The 23,715-nt window shown below is 42.8% G+C and overlaps 1 protein-coding gene across 1 annotated transcript in view; it reads left to right on the top strand.

Annotated features, from left to right (window-relative positions):
• Positions 1-9,418, top strand: part of LOC141106413 (syntaxin-3-like) — a 98,298-nt gene extending 88,880 nt beyond the window's left edge. The window contains exon 11 of the mRNA XM_073597181.1: positions 4,224-9,418. The gene's annotated coding sequence lies outside the window, so the exon portion shown is untranslated. The remainder of the gene's footprint in view (positions 1-4,223) is intronic.
• The last annotated feature ends 14,297 nt before the right edge of the window (positions 9,419-23,715 follow it).

Raw genomic sequence — 23,715 nt, 5'->3', positions numbered from 1 at the left:
TCAATGCGACAAAGTTGGTCTGTACCTTTAGCAGAGAAACAGCCCCAAAGCATAATGTTCCCACCTCCGTTTTTGTCTACAGGGATGGTGTTCCTAGGGTCATAATCAGCATTTTTCTTCCTCCAACACATCGAGTCAAGTTAATGCCAAAGAGCTCAATTTTGGTCTCATCTGACCACAGCACTTTCTCCTAATCCTTCTCTGAATCATTTAGATGTTCATTGGCATGACTGTACATGTGCCTTCTTGAGGAGGGGACTTGCCATGTTTGGAAGAAAAATGCTGACTATGACCCTCAGAACACACACCCTACAGTCAAGCATGGAGGTGGAAACATTATGCTTTGGGGCTGTTTCTCTGCTAAAGGTTCGGACCGACTTTGCCGCATTGAGGGGCTAATGGACAGGGCCATGTATTGTAAAATCTTGGATGAGAACCTTCTTCTCTCAGCCAGAACACTAAAGATGGGTCATAGATGGGTCTTTCAGCATGACAGTGACCCAAAACATACTGCCAAGGCAACAAAGGAGTGGCTCAAAAAGAAGCACATTAAGGTCATGGAGTTTCCTAGCCAGACCTTAATCCTATATAAATGGGTTTCTCCACCAAGTACTAAGTCATGTTTTGTTTCGGGATCAAATACTCACTGAACTGCAACTCAATTTATAACATTTGTATCATGTGTTTTTTCAGGATTTTTGGTTGATATACTGTCTCTATCATTTAAAATACGCCCATGATAAAAATTATTTGATCCCCTGCAGATTTTGTAAGTTTGCTCAATTACAATGAAATGAAGGGTCTATATTTATTTTCCCCACAGTAATTGTGAAGTTAAAGGAAAATGATAAATGGTTCAACATTTTTTACAAATTCTGAAAAGTGTGGCGTGCATTTGTATTCAGCCCCCCCGAGTCAATACTTTGTAGAACCACCTTTTGCTGCAATTACAGCTGCAAGTCTTTTTGGGTATGTCTCTACGAGCTTTGCACATCTAGATAGTGGGCATTTTTGCCCAAGCTCTGTCAGATTGGATAGAGAGGGTCTGTGAACAGCAATTTTCAAGTCTTGCCACAGATTCTCAGTTGGATTTAGGTCTAGACTTTGGGCCATTCTAACATATGAATATTCTTTGATCTAAACCATTCCAGCTCTGGCTGTATGTTTAGGGTCGTTGTCCTGCTTGAAGGTAAACCTCTTTTGCAGACTCTAAAGCCGTGTACACACGACTGGACTTTTCCACCGGACTGGTCCGACGGAACAAATCCGTCGGACAATCCGGCCGTGTGTGGGCTTCATCGGACCTTCAGCGGACTTTTTCCGTCGAAAATCAGACAGACTTTAGATTTAGAACGTTTCAAATCTTTCCGACGGACTCGAGTCTGGTCGAAAAATCCGTTCATCTGTATGCTAGTCCGACGGACAAAAAAGGACGCAAGAGCAGCTATTGGCTACTGGCTATCAACTCCCTTATTCTAGTCCCTTCGTACGTCATCACGTTCAAAGCAATGGACTTTAGTCCGTTCGCGTGTGGGCAAGTCCGAATATTCGAAAGTCCGTCTGAAAGACCGTCGGACCTTTGATGCTGAAAAGTCTGCTCGTGTGTACCTGGCATAACAGGTTTTTTTCTAAGATTGCCCTGAATTTGGCTCCATCTTCCCATCAACTCTGACTATCTTCTCTGTCCCTGCTGAAGAAAAGCATCCACACAACATGATGCTGCCAACACCATGTTTCCCAGGGGGGGTGGTGTGTTCAGGGTGATGTGCTGTGTTAGTTTTCCACCACACATAGCGTTTTGCTTTTAGGCCAAAAAGTTACATTTTGGTCTCATCTGACCAGAGCACCTTCTTCCACATGTTTGCTGTGTCCCCCACATGGCTTCTCGCAAACTGCAAACAGGATGTCTTATGGTTTTCTTTCAACAATGGCTTTCTTCTTGCCACTCTTCCAGATTTGTGGAGTGCATGACTCATAGTTATCCTGTGGACAGATTCGCCTACCTGAGCTCTGAATCTCTGCAGCTCCTCCAGAGTTACCATGGGCCTCTTGGCTGCTTCTCTGATTAATGCTCTCCTTGCCCGGCCTGTCAGTTTAGGTGGACGGCCATGTCTTGGCCTTCATGATGCTGTTAGAGAACCTTAGTAAACAAACAAACCTCTTAGGGCTTCACAGAACAGCTGTATTTATACTAAGATTAATTTACACACACAGGTGGACTCTACTAATTAGGTGACAGTTGGTTCCACTATATTTTAGTTAGGGGTATCAGAGTAAAGGGGGCTGAATACAAGTGCACGCCAGACTTTTCACATATATATTTGTAATTCATTTTGAAAACCATTTATTATTTTCTGTCCACTTCACAATTATGTGCCACTTTGTGTTGGTCTAATCCCAATAAAATACATTTACATTTTTATTTGCAACATGGCAAAATGTGGAAAATTTCAAGGGGTATGAATACTATTTCAAGGCACTGTATGTAGCAATAACTCTCTGCGGAGCTGCTGGTTTAAACGGGCTTGTTACCTTCACTCTCCTTCCCTCTGTTTCACAGGCTCCGGGTCTAGGGTTCCGTTGAGTTTACCTCTGGACAACACACGCACCAACACTTGAGTACGTTTTCAATGCTTTATTAAACCATCAATGAAGGAAGTAGCAGGAAAGAGGCAGAAGGGAAACCGCAGAGGAAAACTCAAATACCTTTTTAGTAAGATTCTTGACAAATGTCCTTTGGGGTTGGATATTTCAGTAGAATGCACTCCCTTGGTGGAACACACTCCTTGCACGCCTGGATAGACCTCTCTCTCTAGCCTAGCAGCCAGTACGTAGCACAAACAAAAGTCTCTGCCACAGACTTGTTTGGGATGTACCCGTACGATCCTCTGCCACAGGATGTATTGGTTCTTTTGTGGTGAATGTCAGTCACAGTGCTTGGACCTTTAAGCCAACCCAGCAACACTATGCTGTATAAATCACTTTAGGACACGTCCTCCAACTGAGTCACCAGGCCCCTCTCCAGACCAGCACGCTGCATGATCCTTCCATGACGGGTCCTCCCCTGGGATCTCCTCGGTTGTCCAGCTTCTTCACTCTGGATAGACAGCTCAGGACCATTCCTCGGCCGCTGTGGTAGGCCCCAGACAAGCTTCTGGGCCCACCCCTGCGCCCAGCAACGTGGCCCTCCGGAACGGAGGACCACGAGATAGCTCTCTTAACGCATACCTGTTGGCCAGGGGGGCCAGCAGGTGGCTGTAAAACGAACCCTAAAATATGGCGCCTGTCCCATAAATACCCTCGCCCAGAATGCAACTCGGATGACCACCTCCACCGAGTTGTCTCCGGGACAGAAGAGCATCCATACGCTTAGACACGTTGCCTTTCCAACACTAGCCAGTGGTAACAGCGACACCCACTGGTCAGTATGGAAGCACACGCAGCGTCAACCAAACTGGAACAGAGGCAAATCTAACCTTCCCAACGAACAAGTTACTAAATTTACCTATCAGATGGTAGATCGCAAATCTTCCAGCACTACATGTATATACTGGGGACTGGTTACTGAGCGTTCCTAAATAGGCCCTGGAGACTGGTCACTGAGGGCTAATGCACATAAAGACCTGAAACTCAAGCATATGTGCATTAACTTTAGACTAGTCACTGAGGGTTTATGTATATACTCTGGAGACCAGCCACTGAAGGTGAATGCAGATATGTAGGAGACTAGTGACTCTGAGTTAGAGCATATACACTGGACACTGAGGTTTTGCATATATACTGGAGATTGAGTATATAAATCTAATGGGCATCATCTTGAGACTAAACACTGAAAGGAAGGCATATATGCTCAATGCCAATCATTGAGGGTTAATGTATGCACACAGAGAGGGATCAGGTTACTGAGTTAATGCATAGATGCTGGGGACTGGTCACCGAGGGAGAAGGGATAAATGCACATAAACGTTGGGTGTAAAAAATGGCTATTAGGCCGTTTATGCTTGAGGGGTCATTACACTGCCAGCATGGATCACGGTAAGTCAGTTGTATGCTGGGGGCAGGGGTGTTATCTTACTAATTAAGCATGCTCTGTTCAGTTGACTCTCCCAATGAGAAAGTAAAAGTGTTGCTTAACTACTGATGCAGCAAAGTGGGTAGGTTATTTTGTGATTGACAAACCATCTATAACCATCTTATAACCAATTCCTTTATCTGTTCTCCAGCATAACACTCCATCCATGATGCCTTATCCAGATCCCATCTACCTCCTCCAGCCCTCTCCTGTACTGTTGCCCAACTTTTCCTGTAAAAGAACTGGAACTTTGGTCCTGCATTCTCTTCCTGATTGTGTGCACTACCTACTCCTCAACACAATTCTGTTACAATGTTAAAGGCACAAGAAGGGTCGAGACTAATGTGTGTTATTTTTTTTAAAGATTTTTAAATGTGTATAATATGAAGAAGACTTTTATTTGTAGATTAATCTTGAGTACGAACGCCATCTTCAAATCTAAACCTCCGCCAGAACAGAACCTGGAATCCAACTCCTCCCCATTCCTTACCAGATATGTCCAGCCACATGCTTAGATGGGACTCTTTCTTCTGAGCTGCTCTTTAAAAAAGAAACAAAAAAAAATTATACCTGTCGTACCAAATAAGGGCAGATGGGAGGTATAAATAACTTCTTTGCTTGGTTTTTAAGGTTTAATAAGCAGGAAAAATGGCTATTATTGTAAAAAGTATGGTAACCAATAGTAGCCAATCAAATGTCATTTTTCATTGAGCGTACCATAAACCAAATGCCGTTAGATTTTACTAATTAGGAAGACAACAGCTTATGTTATGGACAACTGGCCTTCCTTTACTGTTGGTGTTGATGTGCCTTTCATTTTTTTAACCTGCACCGGAAAACTGACCAAAAGAATCTGGTTGCTATGGACAATTTTGGCAGCTCTTATTTTGTACACCTGATTCATTTTTCTGTTTTACTTCTGCCGTTATTCTTTGACTAAGCATACAAGGGACCTCGTTTTTAATAAATTCTATAAAGAAGGTCTGATATTGTCCATAGTGGTCGAATTCCCGCTGACGTATTTCAGGTTCAGGTTAGATAATGAAAATGATCTTTCTGGTTGATTATAACACCACTCATCCTTTCCCTTTTAGACTTTTTGTATAATACCATAACCAAAATTTTTGTCAGTTAAAAAAAGAATCCTTAAAAAAATGTTACGGCTTTACATGCACTTTAAAAACATCTGCAGCCTTGTCTTCTATTTTATTTTTTTTATTTGAATTGAGTAGAGAAGGGTTGGAACCCATTTCTGCCTTTTATTGCCGTCTATGGCCCTGCTGTCAATAATCGCCCTCTTTTTTGCTCTGATGACCGTTGTTTCCAACAAATGGAAATTTTCCATTGGGGACACCTGTCCTGGAGACAGCTGTCTAAGGCCTGATTACCACCTATGCAGAATGCAGTTGGCATATTGCAGATGCATTTTGCATTTTTTCAATACAGGCTTTTGATCCATTGAAGTCTATAGAACCAAAAAACAGAAAAGTCCCTGACCTTTTAAATAAAATGCACAGATGTGAACTACATCTATAGGAAACCATGTTAAATGGACTGTAGTGCGTTTCTGCAAAACTGAAAACGCACTACAAATTGCATAGGTGTGAACCAGGCCTTTGAGATTTTTAGAAAACTTTTGACAGGATTTTTTCCTTCCTCAAAAGCTCTGGTGCAGGACATCTGGGGAAATCTTTCCAACAGACAGCAAAAAAGGGGTTATTTTCATATCCTACTCTATCGAAAACTTATGCTCGGTTATGTTTTAAGGTAAATTTAGCAAAATGTAATATTTTTAGTGCAGTTATAGTTAGAAAGCATTCGTAGCTCATTGATTTCTTTTTTTTTTTTTTTTGCCTGATACTTCCCTTTACATTTGCGGCTGCTATAAACCAGCGGGTTTGAATGACCTTTTTGATAAGAAAATCTGGTGCTAGATTTTGCATGCCCTGGAAACCTAAAAATGCATACCTGCTGTTGGCTATTGTTGTAGATTTTCAACTAGTAATGTACTGTTGTACAACCTCTCCTCATATCCTGGTATGAGAACTTTTACATACATAAGTAGGGTGGTTGTTACTTCATACTGGTCCAACCTGTATTTGAAGTTTGACTTGTTTGTTCATTTTCATAGCCAACATTGTGAATACCTCCCAGTTTTTCTCTCAGGTCAAAAGGGCAATTGGACTAGATTAACTGGTTTTCTTTATGTGAAACTCCCAGTCATTTTATGAGTATGGTTAGTTGTCAGAAAACGCATTATTTACATTTTTGTGCTGAAGAATTCTTGGTTAGGTTTTGCATGAGATCACTCTTGTGTTTTTTTTTTTTTTTTTCACAATCTGAATAACTATGTAACAAGTCCATCTAATTCAACCAACAGAAAAAAAAACAAATAAGAAACCTCCATATACAGATTCCTATCCCTAAAACTGATCCAGAAGAAGGCAAAAAAAATCCCAAGAAAGCCAGAGCCAATGGGGTTGATTTACTAAAATTGGAGAGTGTAAAATCTGGTGCAGCTTCTAACTTCAGCTTGTTCAGTTAAGCTTTGACAAAAAAAAAAACTGGAGAGTGCAAAATCTGGTGCAGCTCTGCATAGAAACCAAACCGCTTCCAGTTTTAGTAAATCAACCAAAATATGTCCAGCGGGAGAAAAGAAATTCCTTTCTGATCCTGAGAAGGCAATCTGATCTTCCTTGGATAAACGACCCCTTGTGGTATTACCAGGTTGATCTTGTAAACTTGGCCTTATTCAGCCTTGTAGGTTTTATTCTACTGTAGACAACTACCTGGACTCCATTGTTGGAAATGTGATCTAGGAGGAAATAGGAAAGGTTATGGCTACAATGTCATAAACCTAATAATGTTCAAACTCTGGAAGTACGATTCACAGAGGATCTGGTTAACAGCAACACAAGCTGCTTTCTGTTTTTTTATCTACAGGGAAAAAAAAGAGAAGAGAATGTTATATGGCTTCTCTGTACATGTTTGTAGACCATAGTCCCAAAGTGCTCTTTTGTACATTTGTTAATAATGTAATATAAAATAACCTGAAGCTAATGAAGGACCCCTCGTTCCCCCCCATTTCCTTGCTTGACTTTTTAAGAGACGCATGAATTTACCTAAATTAGCTTATAATTAAATGTTAACTTGGAGCTTTGTCATGTCTTGATGGGATGGAATATAAAGCAATAAATGGGCCAAAATATTTATAATGGAGAAAATGCTTCCTCTAGGGTAAGCTTCGGTTTATGATCTCCTTCAGCAGAGACCCAGGCTCTTAGTCGATTAGGACAATCACTGGGGGGGGAGCATGGAGTTACCTTTCAATAAAAAACATATTTTAGCTCCTATTTTGCTCTTTACTTATCCACCCCTGCAAAGACACTCATAGCTTGGCTAGCATTTGAGTGTAGGTCTGCTTTAAAGAGGATCCCACATTCAGGATGGACCTCAATGACACCCATCTGCTGACTGGAAGGGCTCTTGCTCTGACTTCCTGTTGTTGGCTCTTCCTGGAGCTTTTCTGTTTGATTCAGCACCAGAATCCTATTTATTTTCTATGGATTTGCAAGGTCGGGCTGCGACTGTTTCCACTGCATTGGCTTTGTGAAGGTAATTCATTTTGCAAAACAAGATATTTGCACTCATTACGAGGGAGACCCTTACTGTCAGCCGGTGGAGAGCATTTGGGTAGATTTCCTGCTTCCATAGCCGGATAGATGTCCTCTTTAAGTATGATGGGGGCAATGCTAGGTTGATCATTCTGTATCAAAATATATTACAGGACAACCATGAAAATGTTAACATTTCTTAGTGGGCACAACATCTAAAAAAACAAATTGCATATTGGAGAATATAATTTAGTGACATGATCAGGTATATATTATTAAATTTACTGGTAATTGTAAGTGTGCCTTTGAAGCGTGAACATTTTTAAGTGTTAACCTAGAGCCTTTTCCTACAGCCTTGCTGCACTGGATAAATCGGGAGCAATGAAAATGTAAAAAAAAACTGCATTTCTTGAGCAAATACTGCTTCAGCGCAAGACAATGCTGTTAAAGAGCCCAAAGCCATGCAATGTGGTCACATGGTCGATTTTGAAGGACCAGAGTTCAGATTAGCTGATCATCCCCCTTCAACAGCGATCACATGCCTAAATGTCTAGTCCAGCCTTTCTCAACCTTTTTCAACCTTTTTACCCCAGAGAAATCTTTAAAATTGTTTTCAAGTCTCAGGGAACCCATCCTGAAATCAATTCATCAGGGGACAATGGGAAAAATGCCTCATATATTGGTAGTCATTTTTCTTCCAGACAGTTAAAAAGATGTTTGGTGGAGTACTGCTGGTTTTGCCAAGTTGATTTATCCCCTGGAACTATGCAGGTACCATCAGGTGGGAGGTTAATCATCCACAGCTCTAGCAACCTCTGGAGAAACCCTAGGGGTTCCATAGAAACCTGGTTGAGAATTGTTGGTCTAGGTCTAGGCATGTTACTTGGCAAGCACTAGAGATGGCAGCATTCTATTACTCTTTGTTTATTCAGCCGGAAAGACTGTTAATGTTTGAGCTTAGGTCAACTTTAAATTTATTAGGGTTACTTTAACCAAAATTAAAGTTTCCATTATGGATGTATCTGTGAAGTGAAAAACTAAATGTCTTCGGTTCCAGGGATGGGATTTCTGTGCAGTAATTTGAATTCCTGTTCCATCCAACTAGGCCCTGACAAAGGTGTGACTCTCTGTCACATTTTGGAGAGTTTAATAATGGAGTGTGATGCCATCATTTTCATCAGTGGCTCCCTGGGCCAGAATTGGGAATTCTAGTGAGATAACTTAACATTGGGCGTGTGACAAGCTAGCATGTAAATCGGCTTGCCATCAACAATCCAGCACTGTAATATGAATTTGGTGCTGCCCTCTCTACAGTATTATGTAGGTGTTTGTTTCAAACTTGGAGGATGAGGAAATGATCAACTTTAGCCATGCCCAAATTATACAAGACTCCCACAATTACCCCCCCCCCCCCCCTCTCTTTTTTTTTTTTTTTAAATCAAAACCCCATTTTATTTCTCTGAAATGCCCCCTCTCTTCTGGCTTTTGGCACGCTGCAGAAGAAGATAATGATCCTGATCTGCTGTATAATCCTTATAATTATCATAGCATCCACGATCGGAGGAATCTTTGCCTAAGGTAAGAACATTATAGCACACATGGGAGAGCATAAAAAAACCTGGGAACTGTATCGATTGGTCAAAATATATTTATGTGAAAGAATGTACATATTAATTTATCTTTTATTGCAATGATTTAAGCACACATAGAATAAACTATTTTTAAATGTGTAGTTCTTTTTTGAGAGAACATTTTGTTTTTATTGCATGAACTGTAGACCTTTTTTAAGGCCATTTATTCACCAAAACCCATTGGAAGGTTTAATAACTCACTGACGTTCACCATACATCTTCTCCAAGTGGAAATTATCACTATGCAAATCAATACACTGCCTAACCTGGATTTGTTGCTGAATTGGACTGATTTTCACAGCTACAGTATTTAAGCCCAAATCTCTATAGAACATACCCTGAACCATACCATGCCACATGCCCCTTAACATTGGGAAGGTACTTTGCCAGTGGGCTCTCCTGGCAGGGCACCTCTTTCACCATGTTGATGAGGACAAGGGACTTTTTCCCCACAAACCTAGCCCAGTTATGGGGTGCTATTTAGAACCTGGAAGCCCTCTTTAATAATAAAGATACAGTCCCCCCCCCCCACACTTCCCTATGTGAATGAGTAAGGGGTACAACACCTCTCATTACCATACATAGAAAGAATGCATAGCTAGCCCCTTTACCACAGTAAAAATGATCAGGTGGTGGTATAGCTGCAAAGATTAAATATACTAAATAGCTGATTGCCAGCTGTAAAAAAAAAAAAACAAAAAAAGACGCATGGCTGCAGCTATAGCCATGAGCTTGTTATAATCAATTGCTGCCAGAATATTATTATTTTTTTTTTTTTTACATCTGGTGGTCAGAAAGTGGTTAAAGTATAACTAATATTAACCTTTTTTTCCAGTTTTGGAAAGAGCGGAGAGGGATTGCTGTCTGTGCCTCTGTTAGGGGGATTCGCCCTCTCCATTTTATTGCTATCACAGAGAATGAAAATTAAAGAAAACCCCACATTTTGGTTGTCACTAGAACAGAGATAAAGGGAACCAGGGGACAGGAAGTGAAGGAAAATCTCCCCAATAGGATACAGATGGCAACAAAACCTGACCGGGATTATAATCCTCCCTTAAAGTGTTACTCCAACATTTAATATTCCTGATATGTGCTGGCTGTACCATGTACATGTGTGAAAATTATCTGTTCTCTTCCTTTATGTGAAATCCCTGGTGTTCTTGCCAGTCCCCCTGCTTTCCTATTAAAAACGGACCACACTAAGCAGGAGAGCACATCATGGTCAGTTCTCTAGCTGTGCTGGGAACTCAGCCTGCTGTCCTCCAATGACCAGACTTGCCCCCCCCCTGCACAGCCATTCACTGGGAAGATCAGTGTGTTGTTGCTTCTCCTCCCTCCAGCTCTTATGCAGCTATTATTATTACAATAATTATAAATACCCCCCCCCTTTTATATCTATACACAAATGATTTGCCTTTCATTTAATTTTTAAACTGAATGAATTGTTTTACAAGGTGTTCATTTACAATCACTTTAAGCTTGATACACACTATTCGTTTATTTGTTTTTTTTTGCATTCAACGAAAAAGAAAAACTGAAGAGCTCAGGGGGGCCCGCTGCACTAACTATGCTAGCTTGGTACAGCAATCTCCCCTCTGAGCTATTGTGTTCTGACAGAGAGACGGCCCCCCCCCCCCCCCCCCACTACAACAACCAATAGCCATTGGCTGTGAGTGCTAATTATATGCCAGTCGGCAGACCTTTTTCAGTCATGCCCCTTTGATAGAAGCCAGCCTGGCTGCCGTACACACAGGCCGAATGTCAGACGGTTTCTCCTGAGCTGGCCAATGCCGTCCTATATTTGGCCCATGTGTACTAGGCTTTATTCTATCCAAAATGAAAAAAGGTTTGCCTTTTAGCTCCGCTTTAACCCTGTATAAACACCAGTACAGAATGACACAGGGCTCTAACAGAGCAGCGGAGAAGGTGAGTATAAGTGGGTGGGAGGTTGAACTTTCAAAAGAATCTGTCATTTTAGCCTGATTTGTTCCCTTTATCTGAAGCTTCAATTCCATCTCTAACCCTCAATCAATGAAATTCCAGTTGGATCACCTCTGGTGCCAATAGCTTCCTCGTTGGTTTTTGGAAGAGAGTAGTGGCATGGCACAGCTAATGCCTAAATCTTGGTTCAACCTGTGTTAGAAATCAGTGTATCTGTTTCATAATTAAGGTATTGCCAGGCACCTAGGGCCCTTGAAGAAACCTCGTCTAAGAGAACCAAATAGGTTCTTAATGTTGACCAGAGACCACCTTCTGAAAATGCTGGATTGGTAATCCAACGGCATCAATACTTTTGAGTCATTCCCCTGGAATAAGGAGGCGTCCAATGAGTTCATAAAGCAGTCAAGATTCCTAATCTAAATATTTGTTCTGGGTCAGTGTCTCAGAATGTTTCCAAAGGAATGGGCAATTATCTTCAGAAACACAACAACCCTTTTGTTTCTCCTCACAATGGTTTCTTAAAAATGAGTTGGGTGTGACAGATTACTCTTAATATTAAGTAAACCTGTTACTTTGCCCTGCAACTACTGGTTCTCAATTTCCCAGCCTCCCAGTAGCATATTCTTACCTTCCTTTGGCCAGCTGAAATTCCAGTTGGAGATTAAACAGGGCTGACTGCCTCCCAGCACCATCTAACAGCGCTGGGCCAACCCCCATGTACCACCACTGTCACATTGGGTATGTTACTTGTTAATTCATACCTGGAAGTGCTGGATATTCTTTACTCTCAGTAAAGCTCTAGGAGAGTGGAGGAGTGGCCAGTATGTGCTAATGGTGGACCAGACTTTAAAAGGAACCTGTTATTTTGTTCTGTATAGTAGAAGCACAACTTCAGACTTAAGCCTCGTACACACGATCTGATTTTCTGACGGTAATTGTGTGATGACCGGCTGTTGGCGGAAAATCCAACCGTTTGTGTGCTCCATCTCCATCCAATTGTTGTCGGATTTTCCATGGACAAATGTTGGATGGCAGGCTTTAAAATTTTCCGCAGACAAATGTTTGTTGTCTGATTTTCTGAGCGTGTGTACACAAGTCCGTCGGACAAAAGTCCAAAGTGCAAACACGCATGCTCGGAAGCAAGGACGAGCTGGAAGCGGTCAGTCTTGTAAACTTGCTTTCGTAATGGAAAAATTAACATTCGTAATGTGGCAAATTATGAAATCTCGAAATGCAGCGCACAATTCTCTTCTTTAATGGGATAATAATGAAGCTGCTTTGCTGGTGATACTGATGGAGTTATTGCAAACGAATTTTCAAAAGCTTATTTTTTCTAGTGATATCAAGAATAATATTATTATGCTTGTTATTTTTTTTTTTTTTGGTGCAAGTTACCACAACACCATTATCCCGTAGTTTTTAAGATCAAAGATACAACAATGTTGGTGTCCCTTGTTAATTTTACATTGTGTTTTTTAAAATGTAACTGCCTACTCCCAAACTGTCATTTGAAGTAAAACACATAGCCGAGTATTATTCTACACAATTTTTTTTTATTGTGCATTAAAAAAAGAAAACAAATAAAATTAGACATGGTATTTGCCAATATAACTTAACCAAAAAGTGCATTCTATGCATCCAAAAATATACAAAATATACCAAATCAAATCATTATTATTCAACCAAAAAATAAAATAAAAGCCTCATGCATGTGTCCTGCTTCTTAATATAGGGGGTCAACAATGGCAAGAGTTGGTGAAAGCAAGGGTCCGTCATCCGGAGAATAGTCCGAAAATCATCTGGATTATTCTCCTGGAGCTCCCACAGCAAAGGCATATGACATAATTGGTCACGACTCATGATTAAAGCGGAGTTCCACCCAAAAGTGAAACTTCCGCTCATCTGATTCCTCCCCCCCTCCCGTGCCACAATTGGCACCTTTCGGGGAGGGGGTGCAGATACCTGTATTAGACAGGTATCTGCACCCACTTCCAGGAATAGACTCCCGTGGGTGTCACGCTCCCTCCTGCACCGCCCCGCTGTCTCCTGGGAAACACACAGGTCCCAGGAGATAGTGGGGACCACTTAGGACACGCAGCGTGACCCGCACATGCACAGTAGGGAATCGGTAAGTGAAGCCGCAACGCTTCACTTCCTTATTCCTTCATAGAGAATGGCGGCGGCAGCAGCCGAGAGCCGAGCTGTTGCTCGGCTTCGGCTGCCGACATCGCTGGACTCCAGGACAGGTAAGTAAGTGTCCGTTTATTAAAAGTCAGCAGCTGCAGTATTTGTAGCTGCTGGCTTTTAATAATTTTTTTTCAGGTGGACTCCCTCTTTAATAAAGCAACCAATTTTTAGTCCAAGAAATCCTCCTCCTCCTGTGACTGGACTCAAAACAATAACTCCAAGGCCAATAATAAATAACACATTATCTCCTCCGATTCCGCAACATGGCTGGTTGACAAACGGCCGTTCAGGAACGAACTGAAAAGCGCAAAATGAAAAGCGTGAAATGAAAAGCACGAATCAACACTCGCCAAACGTCTACTAACACAAAATTAGCAGAAGGAGCCCAAAGGGTGGCGCTAAAGAGCTGAAAAAACACGTAGTACGTCACCACGTTTGTGTTTGTTGTTCGACAATTCCTTGCCGTTTATATGCAAGACAAGTTCCTGGCCAACACCCTTCAGACAAAAGTCTGAGGTTTTGTCTGCGGAAAATCCGATCATGTGTACGAGACTTAAGGTAGAATCCATATTGTCCTCAGGACTTAATGAAAATGCCTAGAAATTCGTTCTTTGGTAGCATATGTAGAAACTCATTATCTTACCATATTAAAGTTATAATGAATAAAACCCAGGTTGATTAGTGAAAACCTTGCATTATATTTTATTTTTTTAATTTTTTTTTCCCTATTATGCCACAGACCACACGGTAGAATCATGTAAACAAGACTAAAGAAGATATTGGATGTAAATGGCCAATTGTGTCTGCAGAGTGGCTTTAATAAAGATTTTGTCAAATAACCTGTGTCTTATGTGTTATTTTGAGTGAAGGGGTTTGGATTTTCTCACACAAATCGATACAACTTGAAGCTTACAAGGTTTACACACAGACTGTTACAAATGTGATATTTAATGGGAAGTAATCAAAGACCCCATACTGACTCACCCAGTGATCCTCGGCACCGCAGTTGAAACATCCATTGATCCTAGGGCGACTCATCCCTCTTCCATTTCTGCCTCTAAACCTGCCTCTACCTCTTCCTCTAAAGTTTCCCTTCATATTTCCTTGGAAATGTTGTGTGGAGACAGGTGATGGCTTTGGTATATCAAAACAACCTGCTGCATCTTTCTGTGAAAGTGCTTTGCCAAAGTCAGTTCTAGGAAGAGTTGATCATTTAGTAATCATTTGTTTGACTGGGACCACTAAATGGGGTTTGTGATTACTCAGGAAAGTCCAGAATACCCAAACCGGCTTCCTGTGTCCACACATCATTGAATCTTTTCCAAAATTCGAGAACTGATTCCTCCTGTCTTTTGTGTGCATGCTATGGCAGTGGGCAATGAAGATTTTGGTTTAAAAATCTCTAACGTGTAAGTTGTTACTTCATTCCACATATCATCTCTCCCTTGTTCTGTATTAAGCTTGTAATCGGTTGCAGCTGTACCTGCCGGTTCTACAGTAGATATAGTTCTGACCTTGGTCCAGTCCCAACCTGTACCTGTCCCTACAATACCCTCAATTAACCTCATATCCTCCTGTGTGTAGTTTCTGCCTTTACAAGCTCTTTTTTGGTAGGCGAGAGTGGTGGGTGCAGAGACAGTGGGTTTAGGACAGTTTTTAACTATGCGATTTATGTCTTCAATCTCTAACTTTCTTTAATAGACTGTTACCTACGGTCATTAAGGGCAGCTGCTGAGTTGCAGCGGCCGCTTCTTTCTCTTTCCGCTGTATCCTTTGAGCTCTAGTCTCATTTTGTTTTCCTGATGGGCTTATTATGTTAGTTCTACCAGATCTGTCAGTAATACTAGTAATAAGGGATCCTCCCGTTGTTTCACTATCTTTATCTTCCTCAACATCCGACTCTTCCTCTGTATCTCTTACTGTGGATGAAACTATGGCTGTTCTGTCTGCCTGTTGCTGTGGAGGTGGTGCCTGTGGTCCTTGGGGAACAGGATTTGGAGGGTTAGGGTTGTTGGTTTGTGTAACATGGTAACCTGCTAGCAAATCTAAGTCCTCAGGACTCAAACTTGGGTATAAACCTTTCGGGGCAGTGGAAGTTGTAGTAGTATTATAGGGCGGGGGCAGGGTGACGGCGAAGCTTCCATGGTTTAGAGATTTCTCTAACTCATGTTTATTCTCCGAAACTGGATCTTTATCCTGTATTTTGGGAGGTTTAATTTTCTTATTTGTCCTATCATACCAATAGGGAGCGTATGTCAACCAGTTTTCCCCTCCCTTTCGCGTATAGTCCTTGTCCCATTGGGGATCCAGACCATAATATGGCCATGCGTCTTTGTCATTTAGACAGAAGCTTTTTATCATGTCCATATGAAAGGAGTCATTCGGGTTATCCCGGGGAAAGGGACTACAGCTGCCTAGACCTTCTGTCCATCATGCCATATGATCCACCCAAGGGTTAACGAGGTAGTAATCCATCCCACATATTCTGGCTACAAAATCCTTACAACTTTCATCTATTTTTGGTAACTGTAGTCTGAGGCATCAGGCTCCAAGATCAATCAGGAAAGGAGTGAGTGGAGTTTTCTGGATGGGAAAGGAAGGTGAGGGGTTTGATCTCCCGGACACCTTTCCAGTGCCCCAGGAAAAAATTAAGATACTAGGCATTGAATTTGGACCCGATGATTATGGCCTCAAAAACTGGGAAGGCAGACTGGAAATTGCCAATACTAAGGTGGTCAGCTGGAAGAGATGGAAGTTATCTGTGAGGGAAAGGGTTGATCTGATTAAGACTTACCTGATTCCGATCTTCTTGTATGTCAGCTTTGTCTGCATCTTGCCAGTGTCTCTCTATGCTAGGGTCAGTAGTGTGTTCTTCCAGATGCTGTGGAGGAACATACTGAACCCCATCAAGAGGAATGTCACCTATCTATCCAGGAGGGAGGATGGCTTAGGTATGGGCAACCCAGTTCTTTTCTTTTCACTGCTATTTCTCAAGTTTAACATTGGTAATATGCTTGCAGTAGAACCTCCTGGATGGGCAGGCATGTTTAGGTCTTGGTTTGGGCCTTGACGACTTTGGGAAGAAGGTGGCCAAGTGAAGAATCTTAGGGGTCATACGTACGTCGGGACAATAAACGGGGCAATAGCCAATAGCTTTCGTCTCTTAATTTATTCTGAGCATGTGTGGCACTTTGTGCGTCGGATTTGTGTACACACGATTGGAATTTAGGCGATCGGATTTTGTTGTCGGAAAATTTTATATCCTGCTCTCAAACTTTGTGTAGCAGAAATTCCGAAGGAAAAAGTCCGATGGAGCCCACACACGATTGGAATTTCCGACAATGTAATATAGTACCCTCAGAAGGAGGCTCTTGTTCTAAAGGTCACTATAAGAAGAGGGTTTGATTTTCACTAACGTCCATGTGGAGTTGTAGCAGCAGTGCACTTAGTCAACGATTTATTCTGCACCTAGTGTCCAGTATTTTTTTTTTTTTTTCAAAATTCCTTGGTATCTGGCTAGATATGATGACATTTGTTCAGACGTTGCCCCCCAGTGGCCTGTTCTAGGAATGTCTTGCAAGGGAAGCAATTTTTGCCAAGAAGGAATTCTAAAACATGAAATTGAATCTAAATTACAAACTGGGTTGGGTAGCAATGAAGGTCAGACAGTTCTGTAGTTAATTAGGATGTAAGTACTATACCTATCTATGTGTAGTGCAATAGGCACCAGAGTGGACGCACTGCTCTCAGAAATCGGCCTTATTCACACCTATGCAGGTTGCAGTTTGCATATTTCAGATGCATTTTGCGTTTTTTTCAATACACATTTTTGATCCATTGAAGTCTATGGAACCAAAAACCAGAAAAGTCCCTGGCCCTTTCCATAAAATGCACAGATGTGAACTACATCCATAGGAAACCATGTTAAAGTGTGTTTCTGCAAAACTCAAAAAACGCACAAAAAAATGCATAGGTGTGAACCAGGCCTTAGTAACAGACCTGGCCACACACAACCTCCCCTCCTTCTTTGTAATATTAGTGTGTGCTGGGTGGTGTATTGCAGTGTGAGCACAAGGGGCTTTCACAATGATTGGTTTATCCCTTAAAAATGCAGCAGAAAAATGCATCGCTATAAGGGCGAATTGACACTGAAATCGCAGAGCAACTCTCAGCTGCTGGGGGGGCAGTATGGTGTGTGATTAGGTACATCACAAAGCTCCCTTTTTTAGTTTTGAACGAGCTTTATTTGAAAGGTACAAAAATAAACACTTCGTTCACCGCCATCTTGGGCAGCCCGATACACTGTCTTATCCTATGGAACTCTTCGCACCAGTTGTGTTTCTGTTGCGTTTTTGGCTGCTTTCACACATCTTCGTTGCAAAAAACGTGATAAAAACACAAAATCTTCATCTATTTTAACTTAAAAACTGACCAGTGTGAAAGGGACTTAACATGCAACAAGCAGGGCTTTTAAAACGCAACAGAAATATAACTGACCACTGTGAGGATTTCCATAGGTTTTAAAGGGATGCATTTTTCTAGGTTTTTTTTTTTTTTTTTACTGGAAAACTGATCAGTATGAAAGCATCCTTACAGATACTAGTGTACTTTATGTTAGCTATAGTATCAAAGCTGATCGAGAAATATTGTGTGCTGCTCGGGCTGTAAGGGAGTCTGGTCCTATATCCGCTGCTGTGAGTGCTGGCCACTGGCCAGTGAAGGATCTGTATCCCATAGGCCACACATCAAAGCAAACCCACCATGCAAACTATGTATCAGTTTCAGGCTGGGCTCCTGCCAGGCCACACCCCCAATGTATTTACACTCGGCTCCTTTGATCTTATTCATGATTAAGCTCAGAGGGGCGGAGCAATATGTATTTGGGGTGTGGCCTGGCAGGAGCCCAGGCTGAAACTGTCACTTACTTTGCATGTTGGGTTTGCTTCGATGTGCGGCCTATGGGATACAGCCTGTTTCACATCAAAGTTGATCACATACACTATATTATGAAAAATTTTGGGACGCTGCCTTTACATGCACATGAACTTTAATGGCATTCCAGTCTTAGTCCATAGGGTTCAATATTGAGTTGGCCCACCCTTTGCAGCTATAACAGCTTCAACTCTTCTGGGAAGGCTGTCCACAAGGTTTAGGAGTGTGTCTATGGAAATGTTTGACCATTCTTCCAGAAGTGCATTCTTGAGGTCAAGTTCCTCCACCCCAAAACTCACTCATCCGTGTCTTTATGGACCTTGCTTTGTGCACTGGTGTGCAGTCATGTTGGAACAGGAAGGGACCATCCCCAAACTGTTCCCACAAAGTTGGGAGCATGACATTTTCCACAATGTCTTGGTATGCTAATACCTTAAGAGTTCCTTTCACTGTAACTAAGGGGCCAAGCCCAACCCCTGAAAAACAACCCCACACCATAATCCTCCCTCCACCAAATGATTTGGACCACTGCACAAAGGGAGGTCCATAAAGACATGGATGAGCGATTTTGAGGTGGAGGAACTTGACTGGCCTAGACAGAGTCCTGACCTCAACCCGAAAGAGCACCTTCGGGATGAATTAGAGTGGAGACCGTGAGCCAGACCTTCTCGTCCAACATCAGTGCCTGACCTCACAAATGCGCTTTTGGAAGAATGGTCAAACATTCCCATAGACACACTCCTAAACCTTACAAATGGTGGACCAACTCAATATTGAATCCTACGGACTAAGACTGGGAATGGTATTAAAGTTCATGTGCGTGTAAGGGCAGGTGTCCCAATACTATTGGTAATATAGTTCATATTATTTCTTTATTTTGCATCCAGAACTGTTCGTCTTTGGAACACGTATAGCAGGCAACGCTCAGAGAGAAAAAAAAAAACATTCTGCAAGATACATGAAGTCTACAGCTAGATTAAAATGTACATTAATTTATTGATTTATTCATCGATGTCAGAGTTAAAAACACAGGAAACCAAAAATTCATTGGAGCTTTGCAGGGGATGATGAAAAAATGATGAGTGAGAAAAAAAATGGAGTGCAGCTTTAATGACAATAAGGACGACAACAGAAGCAACAAGACACAAGCATCTGTAAAGCTAAGGTCACTTTATTTACAACAGTGATAATTTGTAACAAATATACTGATCAGCCCTACCATTATAATGACCCACCTAATACTGAGTAGGTCAACCTTTTGCTGCCAAAATAGTCCTGACCCGTTAAGGCATGGACCCCACCAGACCTCTGAAGGTGGTATCTGGCACCAAGCCATCAGTAGCAGAGCCTTTAAAGGAGTTGTAATGAAAGAAGGTTTTTTTATCTTAATGCAGTCTATGCATTAAGATAAAAAGCCTTCTGTGTGTAGCAGCCCCCCTAATACTTTCCTGAACCCCATCTCTGTCCAGCGATGTCCACGAATCCCTCGGCCCCAAGGGACTCTCCCTCCTGATTGGCTGAGACACAACAGCAGCGCCATTGGCTCCCGTGGCTGTCAATCAAAGTCGTTAGCCAATCAGGAGGGAGAGGGGGCAAGGCCGAATGGCAGCTCCGTCTCTGAATGGACACACAGAGGTGCAGCTCGGCTTGGGTACCTCCATAGCAAGCTGGTTGCTGTGGGGGCACTCTACAGGAGGGAAGGGCCAGGAGCAGCGAAGAGGGACCCGAGAAGAGGAGGATCGGAGCTGCCCTGTGCAAGACCAACTGCACAGATAAAGTATTACATGTGTTTTTTTTTTTTGTTTTTTTTTTTAAACGAGACTTTACACTTTAAGTCCTGTAAGTTGTGAGGTGGAGCCTCCATGGATCAGACTTGTTTTTCCAGCACATTCCACAGATGCTCAATTGGAATAAGATGAGAAGAATTTGGAGGCCAATCAACACTTGGAACTTGATGTTGTGTTCCTCAAACCGTTCTTGAACCATTTTTGCAGTGTGACAGGGCACATTCTCCTGTAAAAGAGGTCACTGCCATCAGGGAATACTGTTTCCATGAGGAGGTGTACTTGATCAGCAAATGGTACGTGTCAACTTCCATATGAATTGCAGGAGCCAAGGCAGTGGCGTAACTAGAACTTTCAGGGTCCCGGTGCCAGAAACCATGAAGGGCCCCCCTAATCCCCAACCGGGGGTCTTCCTTCCGAGCCCGCTGTTAGAATGCCAGGGCCTGGTTGAATGTGCGACCTTTCGACACTGGTATTTCCGCCCCTGGTGTCAGTAGTTTTTTTTTATTTTTGTTATTTTATTTTTTTATTTTCTTCAGGGGTCTAAACAGAACAGAGTGATGCTTCACCTTTAAGACAGAGAAAAGAGATTGAGGATACAGCCCTCAATCTTTTTCTCTGAAGCCTTAGAAGCACAGAATGAATGGACAGGAATAGCTCTGTACAGAGCTTCCCGTTCATTCACAAACTGAAGCATAGCTAACAGTTTACTATGTTTCAGTTATGCATGAACGGAGTCAGTGATTGGTACGGATCACTGACTCTTCATTCAGAAAAGGAAGAGACTGGTACATGACACATTTACCGCCCCTTCCCCGTTCTCCATCTTAACAGACCTGACAGAGCCTCCCCAGCAGCCGGCGGGAGAGGGCAGGGGGGAACCCAGCGGAGCTGGCGGGGAACAGGGGGAGGGGAAAGAGAGAGCCGGGAACGAGCACAGGGTGCTGGAGAGCACACGGGGACAGCAGAAAGAAGCTGGATAGTAGGAGTGGCTGGGGCAACTGCATATAGAGGAACCGATCTCTCAATTTTCCTCCTGCAGTCACTGAATGTCTGCTTCTGCATCTTCCCCTCCCGCAGCAGCTGCAGGAGGAGAATGGAGAGATTGGTTCCTCTACAGTATATGCAGGTGCCACCCCCGCTTCTCCTATACAGCTGTTCCAGGGGCCCACACGGGCCCCCAGCAGCATGGGGCCAGACCCCTGAAGGTATGACTCTGAGCCAAGTTTTCCCAGCAGAACATTGCCCAAAGCATCACACTGCCATCTCTTCTCCCAAGTAAGCACATGTTATTCAGACCAGGCCACTTTTTCCACTGCAGCATCCCAGAAGGAGGAGGGAGTAGGGGACGGGTAGTTCTACTGGGCATCTATAAATTCCCATCCCTATCCAAGTTCCAATCCCTCAATAAAAAACACAAAAAACAAACATATGGACTGTTCATTGACTCATGGTGATTGGGAAGTGAATGCTGGGCTGGGCAGGGTGACAGGTGAACCACAACTTTCAGCAGCCCTAATGGGGCTACCACTACATTGGTAAAGACCAGCAGCACGTGTCCAGGTGCAGGCACCCCTTGTATTGAAGGCTTGAGGATAACTCGGGGCTCCCATATTTCCAGGAGACAGGAGTTCTCAGCCAGGGGTCAGGTGTGACCAGCCAGGAGTTAGGTGGGTTCCTATCATGAGGTCAGAGTGTGGACCAGTGCAGTGAGGTGCTGCAATCTACAAGGCTAAGAGAGCCTGAAGAGCCGGTGGTCTGAAGGGTCAGTATTCATAGCATTATTCATAGCAGCGGTGCTGTGGAAGCATAGCCAGGTAGGCTAGCGTTTTCTTGAGTTCATGTGTTGATGTTGAAGAACCCCTGCATGGGCAACTGATGTCTATGTGAACTGTTTTCCAAAAGACTGCTACAACGCAGCTCTCCAGTTCTGGGAGGACGTCCACATGTGCACCCCCTGGAGCGCACATTGAGTGCGCTCTGTGACTTCTGTGTCCTTTGGACACAGCTAATCACAGATTGTGGTGAAGGGCCAATCACAGTGGCCCTTTATCATGTGATCAACTTTGTCCAGTCACAGCTGGTGACATGTGTAGCACTGGTATTTTTGCCTTCTAATGCCATGTAATGCTAAACAATGGACAATGCTATAAATTGGTATTTGGCTCCCTCTAGTGGTATAAATGTGAAAGAGACTTTGTTTATTTTTCTGTTGAAGAGCATATGAAAAGCCTTACAGGAAGTGACTTAATTGTTTACCTTGTGAAAGGACTCGCCTACCCACAACGCTCACTCACCTACCCATGAACACTGAGTGACTGAACTGCATGCTGGATAGGATATAAAAGGCCCTAGCGTGACCATTTTCTTTCTCTTCTGGACGCGTGGCCTGCCTACAAGGATCTGTAAGGAGTGGAGCATTGTGCGGAGTGGAGCAACCACTGGCTCTGCCTTACCCCAGTGTGCTGTAGAAGCAGTGTGACGGATTGGGAAGGATCCAGAGACACCTGGCGGAGCCATTTGAGGGTCCTGGTCATCCTGCGAAGCGGAGCAGTGTGACGGCGTGGCCAGAGCGGAACTGAGACATCTGCGGAGCGGAGGTTTCCAGACCTGGTGTGGTGAGAGGGCGGTCGCCCTAAAGTTCTTTAACGCACTTTACATGCTTAGACTCATCCCACAGAGTTGCTGGGACCTGCAGTCCCACAGGGGGGTCTCATGCAAATAGACTGAGTTTAAGCAGGCCTCAAGCCTATACTTCCTTGTAAACTGACACTGCGCAGTTCAGAGATAACTATACTAGAGGCAGTTATAAGTGCGTTACACAACAAGAACAATTTTCAATCATCAGCTTATGTTACTTCTTTGCTTGTTAAACCCTTGGATTACAAACACTGCAGTATAATAGCTAGCAGAAGACAGAAGACCAGAGACTACATTTTTCACTGAGAGGCCTTGTGTTCACTTACAGTAACAAAGGACTGCATCTTACTTCAGGGGGAGCTTTTGGGCAATTACTGTACTGTGTTGTATTTGTATAACTTTGCATTGGTGTGCTTAGTACAGCGTACTGGAAGTGGGAAGGTGCCCAGTGTCAAGGCATTATCACTCTGAGAATTGGAGGCGCTCCTGCAGGGGTCATCCAAGAAATCTTTACATATTAACAGTTTGTGAATACTTATCGCATTGTCATATTACGTTTGTGTGGCAATGTAGTTGTTGTAATTACTGTTTATACCAGTCTCACTAAAATTACATTCTGGTTAATTACAATCAGTGTGAAGTGTTGTTCATTCTTCTACAGGTGGAACGGATATCCAAGTTATAGTAAAGGTACATTATTAATGTATTGTATATTGTGGGTTTGTCCTTTGTTGTTAAGCTTCACACCAACACTGTTTCACAGCTGTGTCAAGTGGGTTGAACAACTTTATTGGGGGTGGAAGAGCAGAGTACAGGCCCAATCAAATATCAGCAGCTCCTTCGGGGGTCAGTGCTACACGTGTAAACAGACTTGCCAGTTATTGGCATTCCTTTCCTTACACGCTGTCTCTGTG

Source organism: Aquarana catesbeiana, linkage group LG08, assembly GCF_042186555.1.
Source record: "Aquarana catesbeiana isolate 2022-GZ linkage group LG08, ASM4218655v1, whole genome shotgun sequence".
In the NCBI taxonomy this organism is placed as follows: domain Eukaryota; kingdom Metazoa; phylum Chordata; class Amphibia; order Anura; family Ranidae; genus Aquarana; species Aquarana catesbeiana.
The sequence above is the reverse complement of the archived record's forward strand: the minus strand, read 5'-3'. Positions and strand labels throughout refer to the sequence as shown.